The 18,892-nt window shown below is 45.2% G+C and overlaps 1 pseudogene; it reads left to right on the top strand.

Moving 5' to 3' along the window:
• The first annotated feature begins 917 nt into the window (after window positions 1-917).
• Window positions 918-18,892, top strand: part of LOC144134145 (uncharacterized) — a 49,828-nt pseudogene continuing 31,853 nt past the window's right edge.

Raw genomic sequence — 18,892 nt, 5'->3', positions numbered from 1 at the left:
GCCTGTAAGTTTTCATCTTTTTCTTGCGGCATGCCTGATAACATAATTTCACCTGTTTCATTCCTTTGTCTGTTTGTGCCTGTCTGTCGGTTGGTACCTGTTTCTGTTCAGGCTTGTTTCAAAAGTTGCTGTGAAGCTGTATAGCGGTGTTGCAACACACAGTGCAGCCGTGTGCATATTCTTTGCTGAGACTGTTGGTAATGTATATGCCACTCCTCTTGATGTCTGGGCAGTGTCAACTATCACCTAGGCTGGCACCATTGATTATGTGCAGTAATTATGTGTTTCTGAGCTTGAAGTTTCCACCTTGCTATCCTTTCAACGGCTGGGAAACCAGACCAAGCAGTGGCACTCTCGGCAGAACCTGCCTGCTAGAGAGCGCGGTCCCCAGGTGGCGGATAGGGGGCCTGCTGTACGGCAGTGCAGTGACAAGCATAGTCTACAGCCGTGGTACTTGCACATCGCGGACCAACAGGCAAATGCACTTTCCCTTAGGAGCGCCGCAGGCAACCATCTTATGGAGTCCTCTCCTCTTACAAGCTGAATAAACATGCAGTTTGAAACACCTATTAGTCATATTTCACATTGTTTCTTCTTTATGAATGAAGCTTCGTGCTGTGGTTTGCTTTAGTGAGACCGGTGTAGCGTCACATGTGCCGGTAAGCTTTGGAACACTTCGTATAGTGAAGTTTCCTAATAATGAGTGTGTAGAGCGACAAACAATTCAAAAGAAGCTCATAAATGCAGAACACTCCTATGAGTGTACACTTAACATGTGTTGCAAGGTGGGAACGTTTGTGTGAGCCTGAGCAGAACATGAACCTTTCAGCCATTTTGACTGCTAACTGGTCACCTTCTCAAGCAGCTACTCAGTGAAGCTTGACCGTTGCATTCGAGGAGTACATAAATGTATCGCAATGATCTTAGCCCTGAGTGTCAAGGAGGATTTGTACAATGCCATGCTGCGCATTCAATGTACGGTAATTCCAGAAAGCCGAATGCTAGTGATCCTCTTAGCTTTTTTTGAACGTAACATATTGCCAAAATATCAGGTCTCACACTGGGGTAATGCAATGATGCTAGGATTGATAGCGATACAAAATAAGTGGCGGTGGAAGAAAATTTATTCTGCAGTGGTGCTTTTGCCGGGCTTTCTTGCATATTCTGGTCCTGTAGAACGATACAGGACAACATTAGTGCAAGAAGTGCAATGCAGGCTTCAGTGAAATGCTATCTTCTAGTAAAAGATCGCCACAGCACTGAACACACGATGCATCAAGAGGCTTCATCAGCTCATGTCATGGCATTCGAGGCAATACCTTGTGCAATGTTGTAATAATGGTGTGTATGAGCATGCTTGGCGGATAAAGTATGAAATGTGTTGAAAATAAAAGTTTGTTTTTCATGGAAAACCAAAGGAGGGCAAACAAAATAATGACAACCGGGAAGGAAAGCCAAAAACACGCTGACTGTTTGCACTGCTTTGGTTTTCTGTGATGAACAAACTAGCCCAAATTGCCACCCTTCATCACTTGTTTGTTGTCCTCCACTGCAGAAATTATCACAGAAATTAAATTTACCACTACACAGAAAACAAAACCTTTTATGACAGAGAAATACTGCACCTTCAGTGCCTCTCTCATTCCTTCATGTTATGAATTGTTGACACTGGCCATTGGAATGGCCCTTCACCCTGCCGTCTTCACACTGCAATACTCTCCACACCTGCTGGTGGCGACCACATGGCAGCGTGAAGTTGAAGACGTGACGGAATGTCATTTTCAATGCTAACCAAAAGGCCTTGGCCAGGGCCTTCACCCCGCAGCTTTGGAAGGCGTGGTAGCCATCTGCTGCGTACAGGGCACGTTTTGCCTCTCCCCCCGCAAAAAACCGGCCCTGCAAATGAAATCGATACTAAAGCAACATCTCTCATAATGACAAACAGTGGAAATGCGCACAACACTCAAAGTATATTTCAACTGCAATCACTAAATTATTCCAGCTTAGAGGACCGAGATTCATGCAGTGCCTTTCTGATACATTTACCACTGCGTGACCGCGACAAGGCGGTATTTCAAGTTCTGTGCGACTTTGCTCTCATCACATTGTATGCTTTTATTTGTCTTAACTAAACAGTAAGTCCACGGATTCGTATTAGTCACTTGTGATGTAACAAAGTGTATTTCAAGCTTAAATCAGTTTTATCAGCTAGGTATGGAAGTTGTAAGACTCACTTCCTTTGGAATTCTTACCTGCACGCCGACCAGCACCACATCGTCTGAGGCTGCGAGGCTTCTGACAAGAAATTTATCGAGCCTCCTCCTTTTCTTCCTCTGTCTCGGACAGCCGCGGTGGTGTTCCAAAAAAGGAAAACTTTCCTGGCCACACGAGCTGCCTGCTGCACTAGTTTCTGCATGGAAGAAGCAAGCAACAATAATTCTTGCGGTGTACAAGAGCAGTGAGGGGAAAGTGGCAAAGCACGCGACTGGCGCGGACACGAGAACCATATATCATTCCAACACCTCTGTCCGTATTGCACGATGAAACAAGAAGTCTTCTAGCTTACATGCAATTGGGGCACACTTTGTAAGCAGCAAGCAGACATGTGCTCATGGGGGAAATGTGACGTGCATCAAAAAAAAAAATCGCCAGAGACCGTTCATGCGGCAGGCTATGCATTAAGTAATCACCGTGCAATGTACACCCTCTCCACCACTCGATTCTTTTCTCTCTTCCCAACTCTCTCTCCCTTGAAAGTGGAGAATTCAATTTTTCTGCGCCCACTTTTACCCCAGGCAAATGACGCTTGACACGCCATTGCCGAACACTTTCTGTGGTAACGGCTTTTCTAATACCGACACAAGGAAAGAAACAAGGAAAACGAGCTATAATCATGCCATCTGTCGCGCAGTTTGCGCGAAGCACGTGCTCCCAGCCGCTAAAACCACATTTCGCACGCATAGCCGCCCCTCAAAACAGTCGCAGCCGCTCATGATCACATACCTTTATGTCATCGGCAATGTCCTCCGGCGACCGTTCAGTGCAAAGGTCGTTGCCGCCAACGTATATTGCCACGAAGTGCAATGGCTTCAGGGGCATTCTCCTGATTATGTCCAGGAGGCGCCGTGCGTCGGCGCCGCCGTAGCTAAATGTGCATATACGCATGCTCGCGGGCACATACAACCTTGTCCGATTTAAGAACTTTACTTTGCTGTCGCCAATGATGACGCCGTGCAACGCGGGATCCATGCCGACGTGTAGCACGTCACCCTACCGCGCAGACAAAACCCCAGCGCGCAGACAAGAACCTCGCGCGCACAACGTAAATACCATGTGAAAAACCGTCACTAGAAACACTAGCAACGCGCTCAAAAGCTGGAGCATGTGTAGTGCACATACTATCCACAATAAAATAAACACTACAATGAAATAAAACGCTTAAGGCATCCTGCATTTACCTAAGGCTTCAACTTCATTATTTTTGTGACTTGCGTTTCCGTCATGTGCGTTTACTTTCAGTTCTGGTTTCGACACTGCGAGGAAACGCGCATAGGAGTTCGGAATTGCGGGACGCCGCGGATTATGCTCGCAGCCACGGTTATGCGGCTGTAACTGCGCTGTCAGTCTTGCCAGCAGCAAGGCTGCTTCTTGAACGAGACAAAAGCAACCCCATCTCAGCAGCGAAATATTTCAATTCTACCACTATTCGAAGGGATCCCGTGAAGAGAGCAAGCTCGCTAGCAGGAGTAGCCTCCACGGTGGTGGCCAAACATGACCTTTTCCACACATGTAACATCAAGGACGAAGCCGATGTAGAACTTCGGCTAGTTGCCGCATGGTTTTGTTGATCGAAAGCACAACTCAAAACGGACACGACGACGCGCTATGAATCCGATGTAAACCCGATCTCAAGCGATTCAATGCACTGTTTACCATATTTACGAACATTACACCATGCAATGCATCCGCGGATACTGTGCCTGACTGCGGTTCACCTTTCCAGCGGTGTGCTACAAAATAAGCAGAACAAAATTTTTTTTCTTATGAATGCGGACGGCTTGCACCCAGTAACCATTAGCGACGCTCGCATGCGTTTAAGCCCAGGCAGCCAGCTTTTCAAAAGCCAGTGTGAGTGGGCGCGCCATCTGCAGTTTTGGTGTCACAAAATATGTCTGAAGCAAAACTTATAGGCACCTTCTGTAGGCTGTTGAGGAGCAGTCAGGCAACGAAAGAAAAGTCAATGAACTACATATGGCTGGCATGCTTTGCTGTGAGCTGTTATCACCTACGTGGGCTATTTCCCAACTCCCATGTCGTTATTTCGAAAGTGTTTGAACATTTTGCTTCTACTGTTACAAAACATGCATGGCATAGCTGTCTGGGCCATATATTTCAACATGCTAGCTACCGACTGAAACCCTTCTTATGGGATCTGTTCGAAAGACCCTGGCAGGTGGGGCTTGTACACAAGCCTGATCAAATATAATCCTAATCAGTTACGACATTGAGTCTGTTTCTTGGCAAATTCTTCAGGCGGAGGTCCGCAGGGAATACCTTCACGTCTGAACCCAAAGTGCCAAATGAGTCCTGTAACCATATCGTGTATTAGTGTACATGAAAGCATAATTACAAATTGCCTTCCTTACAAAGCTCATCTCTCATTTGCCACGTGACACCATTACAACGATGCCACTACTGAATGCATTTGGAATACCACTGGGTTGCTACATTAAACGTGGGTACACAAAGTGAACATATCGCCCCAGAAAAATCATTTTGAGAGACGCATAACAGGTCACATTGGGGATCATAGGAAGACCTTGTCAAAGAAGTGCTGAAACCACACTGGCACTGACCACATGGTTGGTGCCTGCTAAGATGTTTCAGTGCATGTTCTTGTAAGGAAATAACTGCAGTAATGCTTCTCATTCTTAACCAAAAATATCTGAAAACTGTTATTTTCTCTAGCATTTCACCCGTTATTGGAGAACCAAGAGAGCAGAAAGGCCAATTTTCTTGCATGTCGCAAGTCTGTCAGTGTCGCTGCATAACGTTAAATCAGTTTAGGTTCAGTAGAAACCGTATGAATTTGAAATTATTCTGAATGACCTATGTGTATTCCTTCAAGATGAAGCAGTTGAGATATTCAATTCCCACCAGTGCCCATTAAGGCAGTATCCTTGGGCCTTTGTTTTTAATCGTTATATTAATGATAGCGACCCTCATGACACTACCGCCCGTTTTATAATTTATGTACGTGATACTGGTTTTCTTATGTCTGGCGACACATTTAAAGATCTAAACATACATGATAATCTCATATTAAAAGAATTTAAAGCATGCTCAGACACAAATATTCTCTCGGTAAACATGACAAAATCTAGCGCTGTGCTCTTCGGGTAGTCTATGATCTAACTGGGTGACACACAACCTAGTTTCTTATAATTAACCACGCCATCATTAGGACACATTCTTCACGGTTATCACCTATTGCACTGGTATAACCATAAGAAAAAGTCAAAACAACAACATTTCATCAGTGGCTCCTAGGCATCACTCAGTGACCCCATCTCCACCACCACAACCCAATCTGAATTTTACTCATTACAAGTAACCACAGCCATCAAAAGCTTGGTTACCAGTCACCGATTCTGCTGAATAGGTTTACTGTAGGTGAGTTTCCCTGATATTAGTATGTCATCTCTGCAAAGAGGCACTGTTCATTTCAGATATCGTGAGCACATCCTGTGCTGCTGTGTAGTGCATTTTTCTATTCTTTTACTGCTCTTTGATGCCTACCTGCATATTATTTCATTTGATTTTCATCCACGTATTCTGCTCGACTGCGCACACTATTTTTTGTTATGTTACAGTGATTGAGTCATTACATTTGTATAAACATTTCTTGTCCCCTGTCACTGCCATCTGTGCAGGAATAGAGAACACTTGTCCAGGCTGCCTATGTTTTTTCCCCTCCTCCAGCAAATTCAAACTTTCCTCCGACAATACCACTGCACTGATGCTGAAATAAAACAGCGTATCCAGGCATATGCCAAAAACTGCACGCATACCTAGCTTTGAGTGTTCACACTGGGGAACTAATACAAACCAGAAGACAACATGAACCTATGTAGAATTGTCAACAACTTGGAATCATTGATGCAAAACCATGATTTGTGCAATTTTCAGGGGAATCATTGATACAAAACCATGATTTGTTCAATATTTCAGGGGAATCCCACAATATGAAGTAGGATTGTAATACCGGATGAAAGGCTGATGCGCTGCTCATGGCCACATAAAACTGTCCAGTCCATAACACAGCACCTTGCAATGCGTTATGTTCAGTGTACACTCACCTTGCCGCCTACATTTGTCGAGCTTCTCTTGAATTGGTTTTTGGTCCACACACATTATAAGGAACCTTCACTATGTGAAGTGTTTCCAAGCGCTTATGGGCACTTCACGCTACAAGGGTCTCACTAAAGCAAACCACAGCACGAAGCTTCATTCATAAAGAAGAAACAATGTGAAATATGACAAATAAGTGTTTCAAACTGCATGTTTATTCAGTTTGTAAGAGGAGAGGACTCCATAAGATGGTTGCCTGCGGCGCTCCTAAGGGAAAGTGCATCTGCCTGTTGGTCCCCGATGTGCAAGCACCACGGCTGTAGACTATGCTTGTCCCTGCACTGCCGTACAGCAGGCCCCCTATCCGCCACCTGGGGACCGCGCTCTCTAGCAGGCAGGTTCTGCCGCGGGTGCCACTGCTTGGTCTGGTTTCCCAGCCGTTGAAAGGATAGCAAGGTGGAACCGTAAAGCTCAGAAACACATAAATATGGCACATAAACAATGGTGCCGGCCAAGGTGATGGTTGACACAGCCCATACATCAAGAGGAGTGGCATATACATTGCCAACAATCTCAGAAAAGGATATGCACACGGCTGCACTGTGGGCTGCAACACCTCTATACAGCTTCACAGCAACCTTCGCCATAAGCCTGAAAAGAAACAGAGGTACAAACCGACAGACAGGTACAAACAGACAAAGGAATGAAACAAATTAAATTATGTTATCAGGCATGCCACACAAAAAAGATGAAAACCTACAGGCAACTTTCACAAGACAGACTGAGAAGCAAGAACATCAACACAAGACGAGAGCGCTGCAGCCAGGCCACGGCACCAAATGTGGCCGCCCGGTCTGTACCTGGGCCATCCAAGCACATCTTAAGGGTCGGTTGAACCAGGCGCGGGCCGAAAACTGGTGGCAGCAGTAGAACAACACCACCGTTAGAAATTCAAGAAATGGGAACCTAGCCTACAAGTGCTCAACACATGTAACGTCCTAGCCCTGTGCTGCCACTGCAAGCCAGACATTGCCTGAATTCCTAAATGCAGCACACAGAACAAACGCAGACGGCTACTTACAATGCGGTACGAGCTCTGCAGTCAGGCCGGGGCACCAAATGTGGCCGACTGAACCTGGGCCATCCGAGCGCCTCTGAAAGGACCCGTTGAACCAGGCTCAGTCCAAAAACTGGTGGCGGCAGCAGAACAACACCACCGTTAGGGATTCAAGAAGTGGGAACCTAGCCTACAAGCGCTCAACACATGTAGCGTCCTAGCGCTGGGCTGCCATTGCAAGCCAGACATTGCCTGAATTCCTAAATGCAGCATACAGAACAAATGCAGATGGCTATTTACAAAGCGGTACGAGCTCTGCAGCCAGGCCAGGGCACCAAATGTGGCCGACTGAACCTGGGACATCCGAGTGCTTCTGAAAGGACCCGTTCAACCAGGCTCAGTCCAAAAACTGGTTTCGGCAGCAGAACAACACCACCGTTAGGGATTCAAGAAATGCGAACCTAGCCTACAAGTGCTCAACACATGTAGCGTACTAGTGCTGTGCTGCCACTGCAAGCCAGACGATGCCTGAATTCCTAAATGCAGTACACAGAACAAATGCAGATGGGTATTTACAATGCGGTACGAGCTCTGCAGCCAGGCCGGGGCACCAATTGTGGCCTCCTGGTCTGAACCTGGGCCATCCGAGCGCCTCTGAAATAGCCCGTTGAACCAGGCGCAGGCCGGAACATAGCAGTGGCGACAGAGAGTTCATGTTCCAGGCAAGTGCACCCTGCTATTTAATATGTACAAAGCCAGATGTACCACTTAGTGGTCCATGTTCCTGAATAAAGGGCAGGCATACAGCTTGTCATTTACAGTGAAAGCAACACATTTGTTACAGCACCAATATCCACCAGTTTGTAGTGCTGCCGAGTTTCGAGAAAATACATGCGAGTGAAGCTCGTGGTGAACCTTGAGAGCTTTGCCCTTACATCCTGCAGCATCAGATATACATCTTTCTCACACCTGCGGAGCACAGTGCATTTCCTACAAGTGACAAGCACACATTCAACAATGCTAAACGAACCATCATTTAAATAAACAACTGAATTGTTCCGACTGCTTTTGTCCAATGAGTTGGAGATGAGTTTCGTCGCCTTAACAAATACTTTTTTGAACTTCATAAGACATGTAGTAGAAATTCTCATGCTTATGATGAACTGAGCTTCGAACATCGTAAGAATTTTTGAGCCAGAACCAATGGTAATTGCGTTTCCATTGCAAACGCTGAAAATTTTGCTGTATCCCCTTGTCAAGTTTTCAGATTGATGTAAAATTTCAGGCTTGCCATCAAAAGATGAATGCGTGTTTGCCAATGTGGGCAAGAATTGGGATAGAAGAAGTTTTCGACAGAGTTGTTGTGGAACATATTGTGTTCCATGAATACTTTTCTTCACAATCCCATTCATATTTTCGAAGGGGAAGGCAGAAAAACCGCAAACTGGGCCCCACTGCCGCACACTGTGACACAAGTGCGACAGCAGGTGCACATTGAATGTCATGTGTACAAACCCATACAGATGCTAGTACTCTTTCATGAAAATAGGAATTTCTGCCTCAACTGCTGCAAGGTTATCAAGGGCAACTTTCTCAGCCAGAAGTATGTGCATGATGTTGGCTAGCCTGACCCAATTCTTAAATTACGGGAGAGGCAACAGACCGTTAAGAACAAATGCTGAATAAAACAACAGCCATGCTCTCCACTCTGTTGCTTTCCAGAACTTGCGCTGGCATAGTGAGCGAGGCAGGCGGGATAACTCATAACGCGGCGTGAGGCCCTTCAGCCGATCGTTTAGGGATGCAAGCTTTCTGCTTATGTAAAAGTTCTTACCAGAATGGGCACATTTCAACCATAGGTTTGTGGTAGCTATAACACCTAAACACACAGCATGCATGTAGTCCACCACAGTGTTGTTGGTGATGCTAAAGAACAGCATCAGCGATAACACTGTGTTTCCAAACACACCGTGTGAGTGAGATTTCGCATCCCTGATGAAATCATCATCTGTCCTATTCCTGGCCTTCATCATTTCATACACGCGGGCATGCCCTCTGCCCTGCCTGACGACGCGGCCAGGGTGCAAACACCAGCAGCAGCCATACTCCCCATTAAATTGTGTCTGGTTATGCAACATGCACCTAGCAACTGTATCTGCAGTGCATGGGCCAGAGTAGACTTTTGTGAAATGGCTGACACCAATCCTGTCTGACCATCTTAAACCACTCGTGCTCATTTCAATCATTTCCTGGATGAAAGGAATAAAAAAACACTGCATGTCTGGCCTTTAGCCCAAACCAGAGACCCGCAAGAAGTACATTGTTCATCCGCTCTTTGAAAGGCAGCTCATTTACCATTAACTCCAATGGCCATACACTGTAATCCGACGAATGAAAGATGGGTATGCCGTCTGTGTTCCATGTCAGCGTGATGTCGTCGGGGCCAAGTGAAGTTGGCAGTACGCTGGGCTTTCTGTTAGATCCCCAACATCAAACTTTAGGCCTGGTTTTTCAGCCAGAGGGCCTCTGGCCTTCAGGAGGTTAAGGAGCTCAGCCCTCCAATCCAAACAAAGAAAGTACGACCCTTCCTTCTGCAACAACTTACCTGAATGTTTCAGGCCACATGAACAGAAAACATCGTCACCTTCTTCTGCAACACTAATATACTTATGGCAAGTTGAGCAATGGAAATGGCTAGTGATTGCTTGCTCCTGGTCTCTAAAATATTTCTCATATATGTACTTTGTGGCAGGAAGTTCGCTGCCGTTTCGCAGATGACTGTGGAGCAAAGCCAAAAAAAAGGCTTTCTGTAGCTTCTTTTGAATTGTGGTGCCGCAGAGAGTGAGTCATAACCAGGAGAAGACTCTCGTGGTGGTTCAATTGGGCCCCGGGAAACAAGGGATGGGCCTCAAAAAAAACCGCTGGCACCAGACTGCTTTGAAACTATTGGTAACTTGGTCACATACTGTGCAAACTGCAGGAAGCAACCCTTCCCAGAAACATAAGTTGCTATGAATTCAACTTGTTTGAATTCCTACATCTTCAAAGCACTACCATGTTCACCCAACTCTGACACATGCGTTTTGTTTAAATGCAAGGCTTGTATTAACCCTCCACACCCCTGTCACCTCTAAATATATTTTCAACTTTTCCTATATATTCCGGGAAAAAAGTACTCAAATAACTATCTTGTGTACGTGGAGCACACCCTCAATTTATGCTCTGCCGATTCACATATGAATCCAGTTTGTGTGCGGCAAAATAAGTATAAATGCACATACCGTTGGGTCTAGCTCGATGGATTCCATGCAAGGCGGGTCTGAAACTACAGCCTTTCGAAGTGGTGCAGCAGGAGAGTTCTCCATGTGTTTAATGGTATCAGCATCTTTCCCAGCAAAAATTGCAGCTTTTCCTATGTCTCCCCTTTGCGCCTCTTCAAAATCTGAAGAGGGTGGTGCTGATGTAACGGGGGAGTTCTCCATTTGTGGAACAGTATCAGCATCTTGTCCAGCAAAAACTGCAGTTTGTCCTATGTCTCCCCTTTGCACCTCTTCAAAATCTGAAGAGGGTGGTGCTGATGTAACGGGAGAGTTCTCCATATTTGGCACAGTATCAGCATCTTGCCCAGAAAAACTGCAGCTTATCCTGTCTCCCCTTTGCACCTCTTCAAAACCTGAAGAGGGTAGTGCTGATGTAACGGGAGAGTTCTCCATTTGTGGAACGGTATCAGCATCTTGCCCAGCAAAAATTGCAGCATGCCCTATGTCTCCCATTTGCTCTCCTTCAAAGTCTGACGATGGGGAACACACTGCTGCTTCAATCTTGGCAGCTATTCTATCAGCTTAACTGCAAATAAACATAAAGACGGTGTTGAAACTGCCATGAGAAGTCCCACTGCAACATGATTAAGGCTATGTGCACTTGCAACATTTTTATATTCCGGTACTGTGCAATCAGTTTAGTTCCGTTACCAAATAGAAAACCACTGCAAGGTGTCACACAAGTATGTATTTCACCCATATATGACAAATGACAACCTTGTCACATATAAAGAGGTCAGCAATAATTTGACAAGTAATGCTGGAAATCAGCAAATAAGCTACAATTTAGTGCGACCTTGCTCTACACCATTTACGAAGTGTGAATTTTAATTATACGGCACTTCAGAATTACAAGAACTAAATGCCGTGGTTTTTTTCATTATGCTTCCATGCAAACGTGTGTAAATGAGAGTGCCGCTCGATTTTTCGCCGTCAGCTATCACAGTGTACTAGCAGTTTTCCAATACCGCTTTATGGTCATGAAACAGCTCTGCAACTTAATGGGAAAGCTTGGCACACTGCCAAAAGCAGCCTTACAGCAGCGCTGGTGTCAATCAAGGAGCGTCTTAAGGTGAATGGCGCAGCGGAAGCCGCCTGACTGCATAAAAAGCAACGTTTTGCAGTGTGGAATTTTCTTGTTCTGGTATCTTATCAAGCACAGTGTCGAAGAATGCTATGCAAATGTTTATGTGTTTGTGAACAAGCGTGCGCTTTCTGTTACCGATACTTTCTTCTTATCTGATGAGCTGCCGCTACAGCTACAAGTGCAACGACGAAAAGGTGCCATTTCTTGCTTCCCGTGCCTCACCGAACTGCGAGAAAAGTGGAGACGTGCCATTCCCTGATGAGAAGTTGGTGGCTTCTCTTCTGAATGGCCGAACGCGCACATTTGTGAGAAACATTTCATTCCCACAAACAACGTTCTGCACGAATTTGTGAATAGGGCGTTGTGTCACTGCAATGTATGCTGTCCAAGCTTAAGCCTTGGGGATTGGAAGCTTGTCATGGGGAAAAACAAGTTTCCTTTTTAATAACTTACAATTCTCAAATCTTCAGCGAACATGCATTTTTACATGCTGGTTTCAAATAAGCCGTTCAATTTCATGCAAACAAGTTGTACTGCACTTATGTAGTACATTATGTAAGTTTTTTGCTGAGAGCTGCTAGAAAATTTTTGCTGCATGAAATTGGCCAAAATACGTGCCACTGCTTTTTAATGGCATGCAATACGCATAAAATTCTCATTATAAATTATAAAATTATCCTAAAAGCCAGTATAATCAACTCACAATAATTCGATCTTGAAGGGGAATGAAAATTTATTCAAATTAACTAAGTAAAATTAGCAGGACCCTTTTAACGTATTTAATGTTAACCGAACCAAACAGACAGCTGAAATAACCTGTTGTGTAAAATAAGTGAGTTTGAATCAATGGCACTCCACTGCAAAAACAATTTTCTCTTCTACCAATAACGCTAATAGTTCCATATGTGCAAAAAGTTGGCTTTTTCACTAGATGCACGCCCAAAGAAAATGAAGATTTGCTTTGAAAATGCTGAAAGCACCATGCTGAAAACACCATAGGTAATTATATGACAGTGAACAGAATTGAACACACTTCCCACTGACATCTAGAACATTGTTCTACAGCATTCCTCAGTGGATGAGTCACCATTGTTCTGCTGAAGTATATGCAGTGGTAAACATAGCTACATTCCTCCTGTTGGCATTTTCCCACTCTTAAAAAGGTCTTCCCATGCACACGCGTTTTTTGTTCCCCGAATGAATTTACTGAGGTTGTTGCATACTTTAAGCTTGTGTATATGAACACAAGGCTAACAATTGCTTTTATTATTTATTGATATATGAATACTGCAATCCCACGAGGGATTTTTGCAGGGTGGGTGCATGATTACAAAAAAAGGAAATTATAAGTACCGGCATCAGAAGTTCAGGCAAAAAACTCAGACATAAGGACATGTAAGCATAAATACCTCTACAAGTATGACTTATTCTCATCTCTTTGTAAAGAATTTTGGTCACCTTCATTAGCCTTCTATATTTGTTGTTCCTCTTATTGTTTTGTTCACGGATAAGTAACCACTGCGCAGCTCTCAGTCATCTTGAAGATAACACCTTCAATCACTCGACATGCATGCCTTTGCTATAAAAATTTCTTGTGGTAACTTCATCCAATTTCTTCAACTCCTGAATGAAGCTCCATCTTCTTACAACTGGCATATGCCTGATATTCTGCATAGTTGTTTCTCTTATGAAAATAAACTAATCTCCCCTTTTTTAATTTGTTTTTCAACCTCATGGAAGGTAAAAGCCTATAATGCAGAAATAGGGCTGCCACGTGTCAGAAGGGCTTCATTCACAATTCTATTATAAAGAAGAAAAGGCCCTCGTTTTGGTGTCTGAAATACCCGTGTGCAACTTCAAGGATGTACAGCATTTCGCATGTAGACAAATGCTGGTATAATATTTGTTGTTTAACATCTCAAAGCAAAATGAGCTATGTATGAAAGATAATGCAGTGAAGGCCTCTGGCTATATTTAGATCACCTGGGGCTCTTTAATGCGCACTGACTTCGCACTATTCATGGGCACCTTCCATACGCCTCCATCAAAACTCAGCCACCGTGCACAGCTTCGAACACGCGTCCTCGTGCAGCATTCAAGCGCCCTACCCACTGATCCACTGCAGCAGATAAAAAACCTTTCCGCCACAATAGAGGCTTTTAAGTCATTTTTTTGTTATTCATAATATAAGAATACAATATACAACCTGTCTCAATCTTATGTCAAGCACTTGCGTGGTCCAGAGCCCCACCAACAAACCAACAACTTGCTGCATGTGCTAGGTTCTACACGCTACACTTCCCAAGAAATAGAGCCACATAAATATACGAGAATCATGGGCTGCTGTCTAATTTCAGTTTTTACTGCCTGGAAGCACTGCTTTAGCACTGTACACAGGTTTGGTGTAGACAGTACAGATATTTTTTTAACATCAAAATTGTACTTATATATAAAGACTTATTACATGTAGCAGAACTAGACAAGGCCACCCTTGTGAAAAGTGCTATAAACACGACATATCAGGTCCAAACCCTTGAAGCCACTTAGGTGCCTCGCATGTAACATACCACAAACATGCAATAGTACATTTTGAGGAAAAATATAAGGATAAATTTTTATAGAACCACATATATAACATTATTTACAATGTGCAGAAAAGGCAAATGAGTGGGAAGAATGAATCAAGCTTTAAACCTGAAGCCTATGATAACGGCTGTCTGTGTTTGCTGACATGAAGAAACTACAGACATGACCACAATGGATAAGTTACCTGACAGAGACATTCAGAGCAGCGTACTGCTTCTTGTAGCGATGTGCTGAGCGTCTAGGAATTCCTGCAGTATCAGTGTGCTGATACCGCTTATAAACGCCTGCCGGCTTCATCTGAAATATAAACATTTGTTTGCACATTGCACAATTGCTTCATATATACCAACTTCTGTGATCTTTGTGATCTGGCTGAGCACGAAATTTGTTACGTTCCAGGTGGTGCTGGAGTGCATGCAAAAGTGATCAAACATAGCTTTAGCCATTTGGCAGCAATCAGTATTCCATCTTGCAATAAATGTACAACACTCTGGAAGCTGTCGACCACAACCACCACCGAGCCACTACGGTGAGCGGAGCTGTGCTTTTCTGTCGTGTGCCGAAGTTCGCTTCACTACGGTGAGCGGAGCTGTGCTTTTCTGTCGTGTGCCGAAGTTCGCTTCGCGAACTTGAGGTTTGCTTCTTTGCTGCGAGCCGCTGTCCTGCAGTCGAAGTTGAATGCATGCCGCATCCGTGCTCCAATTCACGCGTGTCGCGATGGCTGAGGGGGTCGTTCGGCTCGCGCTATGTTCGGACCAGAGGGCGTTTAAACTCCATGTGCGCGAACTTATGTGTGAAAGACCAAGCTGAGAGCAGCTCACTTTCCTTGTCTTCCCCTAAAAAATGTCCATGTTTGCCTTGAAGTGGCTCAATCGTATACGCTTCCGGCTTTGCAGTTGCTCCTCCCCAGTTTTCCTGTGTCTTGTGGTGGAGTACTCCCCATCCCAGCAGGCGCTTTGCACTGGCCATCGCCGAGTGCAGGCGCTCAATACCTAGCAAGCACACCACTCCGCTTCACAGGTCTGTGCACAACGGCCGCCGGCACAAATTCTGGCGATAACTTGCTCAAATTACGAGCAGAACAAGGTGACAGATTGAGAGGCTGTTTACTGAGCCGCAAGGGGACGGCAAGTGAATACGCATCTGCTGGCTTACATCGCGTCACCACTTGCGTATGCAACCTGGTGCAAGTGACGGTGGTGCTCGCCACGCACAACCGGGCCTGAAAACGCTTGTCTGTGGCACTTTTGGGAGTGCTCGAAGTCTTTCACTACATCTGAACGTAATCGCATGCATTTAAGGTCGCGGCTCCTTTGTGCATGTCGGATGGTCGCGACGAGCGGACGAGCTACATACGATTCGTCGCCGCCGCAATGACTGAGCGACAGCCGGAAATATAAAAATTGGCAAACTTCTATTTGCAGCTCCTCAAATGTAGGCGAATGTAGCGTGCACCTTACAATATTGCATACGCTTTGCAGAGAAGACCGCATAGCAAGTAGCAGTGGCGCACCTACAGCATGAAACGCATACGTTGGATGCGACTTAAGCCACGGGCCTGGTTTGGTTGACGGGGGTTTAACATCCAAAGCGACTTAGGCTATGAGGGACGCTGTAGTGGAGGGCTCCGGAAATTTCGACCCCCGAGGGATCTTTAACGTGCACTGTCATCGCACAGTACACGGGCCTGTAGAATTTCGCTTTTATCGAAATTCGACCGCCGCGGCCGGAATCGAACTTTAGCCATGGACCTACAGTGACGTCTGCCGTACCTTTAATGAGAACGAACTGGGTAGAACCGAAAATTGGGCGAGTTGGTGAACGTTTAGCATACTTGAACAGAGCGAAGACACGAGGAAGCGCTTCGTTTGTGTCCGTGTTTCCTGCTTAGCCCTCGTGTCTTAGCGCTTATCAAACATGCTGAGGTGTGTACGCCGGAGGAATCTTTAGGCACTCCGTAATTGTTAATACGGATTACGCATGCATTAGAAATCAAACTCACCCGCCAAAACAAAGGGCACTCACCTTTTGTCAGGCGTGATGTTGACAACTCCGTGAAGTGAACCTCTGCAAACACTGGTACAGCGCACGGAACGTTCACGCTGCTAACAGCAGCGGTCGAAAAAACGACTCGAATTTCGTGGGAAAGGCAGATCGAACTGGATCCTAACGATGCTAGTATGAAAAATACATGATGGTCGCGATCGCACAGTGTCTTCTGCTGGATCAGGATTCGGATTCGTAGGTACTCCTAGCCGAGCATCGGCTATGCAACGTTCATGGCTAATTCTCCACGTGAGCTGACGTGTGCATGACACTTTTTTTACATCATATTTTAGAACAACTATAGAACAGCACACCTCAACGCGGTGACCACATATAGCACTGCAAGCGTTGCGTTCAGGAACCAGCCACTGAAATTTGTTTTGACTAAAACTGGAGGCACAAAAGGCAAGGAGTTCGCATATGTGATGAATCTTGTCATTTGTATGAGAAAATTCGATCATGCAGCCCCAACTGGGTAGTAATCCTTCTGTAAATGCACAGGTAAAATAGCAAAATTTAGAGTAGTTCGTAGCAAAGGAAAGCGAAGTACATACCGTTGCTGCCAGAATTAAACGCGAGCACATAACGAATGGAAGCGAATCTGCGAGGACAGTCATGTGTGTGTGTGTGTGTGTGTGTGTGTGTGTGTGTGTGTGTGTGTGTGTGTGTGTGTGTGTGTGTGTGTGTGTGTGTGTGTGTGTGTGTGTGTGTGTGTGTGTGTGTGTGTGTGTGTGTGTGTGTGTGTGTGTGTGTGTGTGTGTGTGTGTGTGTGTGTGTGTGTGTGTGTGTGTGTGTGTGTGTGTGTGTGTGTGTGTGTGTGTGTGTGTGTGTGTGTGTGTGTGTGTGTGTGTGTGTGTGTGTGTGTGTGTGTGTGTGTGTGTGTGTGTGTGTGTGTGTGTGTGTGTGTGTGTGTGTGTGTGTGTGTGTGTGTGTGTGTGTGTGTGTGTGTGTGTGAGTGTGTGTGTGTGTGTGTGTGTGTGTGTGTGTGTGTGTGTGTGTGTGTGTGTGTGTGTGTGTGCGTGTGTGTGTGTGTGTGTGCGTGCGTGCGTGCGTGTGTGTGTGTGTGTGTGTGTGTGTGTGTGTGTGTGTGTGCGCGCGCGTGCGTGTGCGTGTGCGCGCGCCGCTCACAACGCTAGCACATCTCACCAAACTGATACGCGGTGAATTGAAAAACGCCTCTGGGCGCATTTCGGTGAAGGCGAAACACAAAAAGCTCGTGTGTACTCTGCGGTGTCTGTGCAGGTCGTCGTCCGGAAGTTCACATCTTCGGAACTCTGAACCTCACATGTAACCATACCATACCATACCTTACCATACCACACCGTATAATCTATGGAAGCCGAAAAAGTTTGACTGCTGTGGCAAAAGGTTGATTGGCTGCAGCTACAGCTGATAAATGAAATCAAAACATACCTTTGTCAAACGTTTGGAGCCCAAAAGGTCTATTTTCTATGGATTCTGGCAAAGACGTACGTTGTACAGAGCTGGCACCAGCTTTAAAACTGGCACAATAATTAGAAGCAGCCTATAGGCTGCTTTTAATAATTGTACTGGTTTGGCTGACTGCAGTATACTGCAGTCAGCCAAACCAGTACACGTAGTAGAACCTCAGGTCCGGCTGTCGTTCTCAGTTTTCCATCCTTAGGATATATTATGACTACATTGCAGCTTAGCCCAGCCTTGATCATATGTCACCTGTGCCATACGTGTCATACATTTCATCAGGGACAACAATATTTCTTTGCTTTAATATCGGTCGACTGCCGCGAAGTTTTATTCATCGATCATTTGAACTTTCACTCGACCAATTTTCCGAGACCAAAAGTGCCGCGTAAGCGCTGAAACCAGGATGCATAATATTTACTTGTGACTGTCAACGCTGAATTTTTACCGGGAGAAAATAGATATATGCTAAAAGGCTCCAGGCGAATTCAACAACTCCACAGCTCATGACAGCCTTGTGTAATTGTGTAGCATAGGCCACTGCGTGCATAAGAAATAAAAGCAAGACGCAGCATGCACTGCGCAAAAAATTACCGTTCGAGTTGAATTCGAAACTATCAATGTACTGGGATTAAAATATGTCTTTGACAGAGTAATGGTGCCACACAAAGTAATTGTGTACTAAAATTTGTAACGCTGTGTGACGTACCTAGCTGTAAAATTTGGATAACAAAACAAAACGGGAAGAAAAGGTAGGTGCCGGCCGCGGAAACTGGTCACCCGGTGGGAAACAGGGTGGGCCGCTGAAAAAAAATAATAAAAGGCAAGGGGATAGCAAAAAAAGACGCTCGTTTATATGAGTAAACGCGTATTTGCCTGTAGGCGCTGCTCTATTTAAGGATATTGTGCAAAAAAAAAAGAAAGCTATCCAAGCGAAAGCCCCTGCACTCTCTTCCGTAGCTTGTTCGGCGCGCGTTTCATATGGCTTTAAACCGAGCATGG

Source organism: Amblyomma americanum, chromosome 5, assembly GCF_052857255.1.
Source record: "Amblyomma americanum isolate KBUSLIRL-KWMA chromosome 5, ASM5285725v1, whole genome shotgun sequence".
Taxonomy (NCBI): Eukaryota; Metazoa; Arthropoda; class Arachnida; order Ixodida; family Ixodidae; genus Amblyomma; species Amblyomma americanum.
Note: the sequence above shows the minus strand (reverse complement) of the source record. Positions and strands in the feature narration are given on the sequence as shown.